This window comes from Sarcophilus harrisii, chromosome 1 (genome assembly GCF_902635505.1).
Source record: "Sarcophilus harrisii chromosome 1, mSarHar1.11, whole genome shotgun sequence".
Lineage (NCBI taxonomy): Eukaryota > Metazoa > Chordata > Mammalia > Dasyuromorphia > Dasyuridae > Sarcophilus > Sarcophilus harrisii.
The window spans coordinates 327,852,117-327,859,496 of record NC_045426.1 but is presented as its reverse complement, the minus strand read 5'-3'; positions in this window follow the sequence as shown (position 1 = coordinate 327,859,496).

The window sequence follows — 7,380 nt, the reverse complement described above, 5'->3', positions numbered from 1 at the left end:
CTTCCTTCCTTCCTTCCTTCCTTCCTTCCTTCCTTCCTTCCTTCCTTCCTTCCTTCCTTCCTTCCTTCCTTCCTTCCTTCCTTCCTTCCTTCCTTCCTTCCTTCCCTCCTTCCTTCCTTCCTTCCTTTTTTTTCTCCTCCTTCTCCTTCTCCTTCTCCTCCTCCTCCTCCTCCTTCTCCCCCACCCTCTCTTTCTCTCTCTCTCTCAAAAATTTTATTTAAACACCAAACAAACGAACAAAACTCAAAAGCTTGACTAAATTAAATATCAGGTGTTTTAAATAATAGTAAAACATTTTTTTTTTTGGTGTTTTATGATTATAAACTCAATGAGTCAGCAGTTTGACCAAAATCTTTTTTTTTTTTTAATTTATTTAAAACTTAAATACAAAATAGAAAAAGAAAAGCTATTATCATGTACACAGCAGAGCATGAGAGGATTCAAAATAAAAAGCAATAAATTTCCATTTCAAGAAGGCCTATCTAATAAATATTACACATTATGTTAAGAACTATCCATCTTTTTTTTTTGCTTCCTTTTACAATTTCTTTTGTTCTCTGCTGTGCATTTTTTACTTTATTCTTTTTTCCCTTTCTCCCCATCTCCAAGAAGGCTGCAATTAAATGTAGATATATTTATACATATATGTACACACAACACATACACTTATATACATATATACACATATATATCCATACTTATCTACAGTTTTGAACACACATATATATACATATACAAAAAAAGACTCACATTTATATATATCAGATGACTTCCAAGGTTCCTTTCTGAATCTGTTTCTTTTTGCTATGCTGGAAAAACATAATAGTTTTATTCTTTTTAAAACTTCTTATAAAATTGCCAAAAAAAAAAAATTTCAGAAAGGGGAATTTTTCACAACCTTGACCCCATAACCCCTCTTTAAACTCTGGATTTCAGAAAGAAGAATGATTTTAAAAAGGAAAATAACAGAGAGAGTTGTAAAAATCCTGTATTTGTGTGGTGGAAATTTTAGAAATTTGAATAGTGAAGTAAGGAAGTGAATGAATAAGAGCATTCTTTTCTCAGAGGTGCTATGGCTCAAACTGAGACAAAGTCAAGTGAAAAATATTTGTTTCTTTTCCTGGCAGGAACAGACGTCCACATGTTCATTAGTCAGGGGGTATCTATTAATCAATTCACTCATCCTATGAGGAACTGGTCTATGTCAGATACCTGACTAGCTTATCTTGATTACTTTACTTTTCTTTTTAGATGTTTTGGTAAACGGTTTACCTTAGAAATTCTTACTCCACCCTGCTGGAGGGAATTCTCCCTAAAGGCAGTTTAAAATACTTTAAAGCCACCTAGAAGCTGCCATGTTATAAATTAATCAGGCTAAAAATGATCTCTACATAGGGGACAAATATAGGAATGTTCCTATGAATAACTATATCCCCTGAAGGGTTTTGGGAGACCAAAAGGTTCATTTAAATTCAGTGCAATTAAAGTTAATTAATTCAATTCAAATAAATTAAAACTATTTATTAAGTACTTCTTAGATTTCTGAAACTATTAAGCTCTGAGAATACAAAAACAAAAATGAAAATATGTCCTTCCTCAAGAAGCTTACATTCTTCTAGGCCAAGGCTCTTGACTATTTTTATATAAGAGAGTCCTTTGGAAGTCTTATGAAGGTCCTATGCACTTCCTTCTCAGAATAATTACTCTTAAATATATGAAATAAAATGCATAGATTTGCTAAAGAAACCAATTTTATTGAAATGTAGTCATGTTTATATTTATTTACAAAGATGTGTGAATATATAACAAATTAACAGCTTAAGAGTTTAAGAACACTTTTTTAAGGGGACAAGGCCAAGATGATGAAGAAAAGGAAGAGACTTTAATGAACTCTCCCAAATTCCCCTCAAAACAACTTTAAAATAAAACAAACTTAAAAAAAAAATTCTGGAGTAGAAAAACCCACATAGTTTTTTCAGGGTAAAATTTTTCCAGCCCAAGAAGACATAGAAACTCAGCAGGAAAAGTTTGTTGTACCAGGGTAACAGTAGAGTGAAGTCACATGCCGGCATCAGGTTTGGGGGGGTGAGCAATTGAATTGACAACAGCAGCTATAAGTAAGGGGACCAGATAATTGATCTAAGGAGACTACAGGAGTTCCTTTGCTGGCACTGGGTGCAGTACTACATTACAGTACTCAAACATAGATCCAGTCTTAGTTTCATATGAGGGGGAGCACTAGCACATCAGAACTTGGGCTCACAGGGAAGTGGGGACTCTGGTCACAGTTCCAGGACAGAAAAGTGCTTGTGGTCACTCATAGACCAGGCCAGGAATGGAGTAAAAACACTTCTCCCTAGATCATACCGTCTTAGATGAACCAAAAATTTATAAACCCCAGTACTAGCTCTGAAAAGAGCTGCACAAACCCCCTGAAGCATGAGACAATGCTCTCTCTACCCCAAAAAAGCCTAATTTTAATAGAAGATTCAAAGTTTAAAAAAAAATAGGCTAAAGAAAATGAACAATAAAAAAAAAAAAAAAAAAAAAAAACTGACCATAAAAAGTTAGTGTGATAACTGGGAAGATCAAAATACAAATTCAGAAGACAAGAAAGTCAAAACTATTATATCCAAATAGTCAAAGAAAAAATGTGAACTGCTCTTGGCTCTAAAAAGAATTCCTTAAAGCATTCAAAAAGGATTTTAAAAATCAGATAAAAGAGAGAGGAAAAACTGGGTGAAGAAATGAAATTAATTAAGAAAATTATAAATAAAGAGCCAACAACTTGGTAAAAGAGACACACAAAAATAGTAAAGAAAATATCACCTTAAAAATCAAAATAGCTGAGAATGGTAAATGAAGCATAAGAATTAACTGAGGAAAAGAATTCTTTATAAATCAAAATTGCCAGTTGGGGGAAGGGCATGATGTACAAAAATTCTTAGAAGAAAAGAATGCCTTAAAAAGTAGAATGAGCCCAATGAAAAAAGAGGTAGAAAAATTCACTGAAGAACATATTTCCTTAAAATTTAGAATTGGGCAAGTGAAAGCTAATGACTCCATGAAACATCAAGAAACAAACCAAATCAAAAGAAGAAAAAATAAAAGAAACATATTAAATATCTAATTGGAAAAACAACTGTTTTTTTATTTTTATTTTTTTTTATTTAATAGCCTTTTATTTACAGGATATATGCATGGGTAACTTTACAGCATTAACAATTGCCAAACCTCTTGTTCCAATTTTTCACCTCTTACTCCCCACCCCTTCCCCCAGATGGCAGGATGACCAGTAGATGTTAAGTACATTAAAATATAAATTAGATACACAATAAGTATACATGACCAAACCGTTATTTTGCTGTACAAAAAGAATCAGACTCTGAAATATTGTACAATTAGCTTGTGAAGGAAATCAAAAATGCAGGTGGGCATAAATATAGGGATTGGGAATTCAATGTAATGGTTTTTAGTCATCTCCCAGAGTTCTTTCTCTGGGCATAGCTGGTTCAGTTCATTACTGCTCCACTGGAAATGATTTGGTTGATCTCGTTGCTGAGGATGGCCAGGTCCATCAGAACTGGTCATCATATAGTATTGTGAAAAACAACTGTTTTATAAAATAGATTAAGGAAAGATAATTTAGGAATTATTGAACTATCTGAAAGCCATGATTTAAAAAAAAAAAAAAAAAAAAAAAAAGATCCTAAATAGCAACTTTCAAGAAATTAACAAGGAAAACTGCCCTGATATCATAGAACCAGGGGTAAAATAGAAATTGAAAGAATAGCCTAATCATCTCCTGAAAGAGATTCCAAAAGGCAAACTCCCACATATATTAGAGCCAAATTTTGTAACTCTCAGGTCAAAGAAAAAATATTTCAAGCATCCAGAAAAAAAATTCAAATATCATGGAGCCACAGTAATGGTAATGTGTTTCATTGCTTCTACATGAAGGAATGAAAGAACTTAGAATATGATATTTTCAAAGGAAAAAGACCTAGAATTACAACCAAGAATCACCTACCCCGAAAAACTGAGTATAATCCTTTAGGAGGAAAATGGATATTTAATGAAATAGAGGGTTTTCAAGTATTCCTGATGAAAAAACCCAAAGCTGAATAGAAAATTTGACTTTCAAATACAAGATTCAAAAGAAGCTTAAAAAGGTAAACAGAAAAGAGATATTATAAGGGATTCAATAAGGTTAAACTGTTTACATTCTTACATGGGCAGATGATACTTGTAACTACTAAAAAGCTATTTTTTAAAATTAAAGCTGTTTATTTTCAAAACATATGCATAGATAATTTTCAACATTCAGATTTTACAAAACCTTGTGTTCCAAATTAATACTAATAAATAAGACTAGAGAGTTAGAAAAAGCCAAATTGTAGCTTCTCAAAAGCCATGGTGAAGTTTGTGCTTTCTCCTAAAAGCAATGAGGATTCACTAAGTGGATTGTGTTTTTGTTTTTATTTTGATAAGGAATGACATAGCCAGATCTGTACCTTAGGAAGATTATTTTAATGGCTGTGTGGAAGATGGAGTAGAGAAGGGAAAGGTTGGAAGCAGGGAGATTAAGAAGCACTGACAGTCCAGTTAAGTGATGAAGGCATCCTTTTAGTTAATCTATGTGAATTCAGAGGAGAGAATGGGTGTTAGAGATACTATTGGGATAAAATCAAAAGGACCTGTGACTGATTGGATATGGAGGCTTGCTCTGCCCTCTCACCCAATGTGTCAAAAATAGGATTTGAATAGCCCAAGGATTGGGTACAAGGCTTATCCTTTGATACAACTTCCTAGAGACTTATATCAATATTGACATAGTTTCCTGGTCTCCTAAATGCCCAGCCACATGAAGGTAGGGCCCTCAGATATCCCACCACAAGAGTCACCACACCCTGCTTTGCTATCCAGAAAGATTTCTTAATGTGCCAAGGAAGGCTGCCTGAGCTAAGCATTGCTATAGCTTTTTGAATATCCTTTCTATATTCTGGCTAAAAAAATTATTTTTCATAACTACTTAATGCTAGACATTCCCAGCTTTTGGCATTTTCACTGGCCATCCCCCATACCTAAAATTCTTTTTTTTTTTTTTCACATCTCTATCTCCCAGCTTCTCAAATTTCAAATCCCAGATTAAATTCTGCTTTTTCTGAGAAGCCTTCCTCAATCCCTCCTAAGGATAGCTCTTTACCTTTGTTACCCAAATTATCCTGTTTGCAAATATTATTGTTTGCAAATGCTCTCTCCATTAGGTCTTTTTTTTTTTCCCATTAAAAAAAAAATCCCCAGGGCTTACCAATGTTTGGAACATAGAAGATGCTTATTAAATGTTTATTGACTGTCTGGATAACTAGGAGAGTCTAGTCATTCTAGGTCAAATTTGAATTAAGAGTGTTAATTAAGAGGTCTGAGTTAGGCCTGACCTTCAATGTTCATTTCACCCAGGCAATCAACTTTTCTGTGAGCAGCGTAAAGCTGCAAAGAAACCATTATGCTCTTGATAAATGTGGAAATATGTTTAGAAGAACTGCACATGTTTAACATATATTGAATTATTGCTGTCTAGGGGAGAGAGTTAGGGAAGGGAGGGAGAAAAATTTGGAACACAAGATTTTACAAGGGTGAATGTTGAAAACTATCTTTGCATGTATTTTGAAAATAAAAACCTATTATTAAAATGTTTTTAAATTTTAAAAATAAGAAATTTATGCTCCTCACTCATGGAGTTTTTGCACAATTATCTGAAAAGTTTCTTTCTACTTAGCATCCCTGATCTTTAGGATGATTAAAGTTGAAAAAGGCCCAAACTATACCCAAAGAAAGTATTAAGCAAGAGTGTGTATGTGTGTATGAAATCCTCCCAGGGTCAAGACTATAAGCATCTATAATCAAGGGAAATACAAGAGGGAAAATAAGTTTTTCTGCATTCCCTAATTTGTCAATCCATTAGAATTCACAATAGCAGATGGATTAATGTCCCCAGGAAATTTTCTCTTCCTTTCATTTTTATTTCTGTTATAGGGTGTTAGATCTTCCTCCTTTAGTACTGATGACAAGCAGATAGAATCTCAAATCTGAGCAGCCAAGGTCTCTATTCTTTTAGAGAGTACATCTGTTCCCCATTCCCATCATGCCTGACTGGGAAACACTCCTGAAGGCAAAAATGAAATATAAGAAAGAGTCAGACAGACTTGTTCACAAATCTCACTGTATTTCCCCCATCTTTTCAAGTGGTTTTATCCTTGTTTCAGGCAAGGACTGGTTTGGAGATATTCCAGCTTCTGATACTTGATAGAAGTTGGGGAGGTGAGAAGTATGGCAACTTGTCAATAATGTAATGATTATCTCTCTGTTCTCCAAACAATTATTACCCAAGGGCAAGTAATAATTTGGGTAGAAAGATGATAAAAAGATATCCATTACAATGGTATTACCAGAGGGGGGGAGGGGGGGAGGAAGGAGAATTTTGGCCTGATTTCATAGAATTGTAACTCTTTCACATAGAGATAATATTTGAATTTATGAGAATAGCTGAGGTCATCAAGAGAGAAATTTCAGAGAGAGAAGGGAAGAAAATCAGAGCTTTGGGACGTACAGTATCAAAGAGAAAGGAGATCTGTGTGATGATCCAGCAAAGGATACTAGGAAGAATGGTCATATAGACAGAAGAAGAGCCAGGAAAGAATAAAGGTTGAAAAGGTGTCCATGAGACAGCAAGGAAGAGACCATTGGCATTCTAAGGTCCAGAAGGCACAAAGAGAATGAAGAATATGAAAGGGTCTCTGATTTAATACTTTAAAAATCCCCAGCAAATTGGCAAAGAAAAAAAGGGAAATAGACAGTATTGAGCAGGCTACATAAAGATTGGCATACTAATAGACTGTTAGTGGAGCCTGTGAATTTGTCCACTTGTTCTGGAAAGCAATTTGAAATTATGCTAGAAAAGTGACTAAAATGTCTATACTCTGACCCAGATATCCCACTACTAGTCATATGTCTCAGGACAGAATGACAGAAATGACAGAAAGAAAAATTACATGTACTTCAAAATATTCATGGAAACATTTTTTATAGCAAAGAATAATTGGGAAATGGTGAAACAAGATGTATGATATCAAAGTCATGCACTATTACTATGATTTAAGAAAAAATAAATATGATGAATTTTGAAAATCATAAAAAGTCTTACATAAATTAATACAGAAATAAAGTAAGCAGAATCAGGGTAACAATGTATATCATGACTAAAAAATATAAATGGAAAGAATAAAAGGGATTTTGATGGTTAAGAAGGGTGACCCTAGAGAAAAGTTGATAATATGCATCTCCTTCAGAAATACTGGTGATCTTACACATAGCAATTCC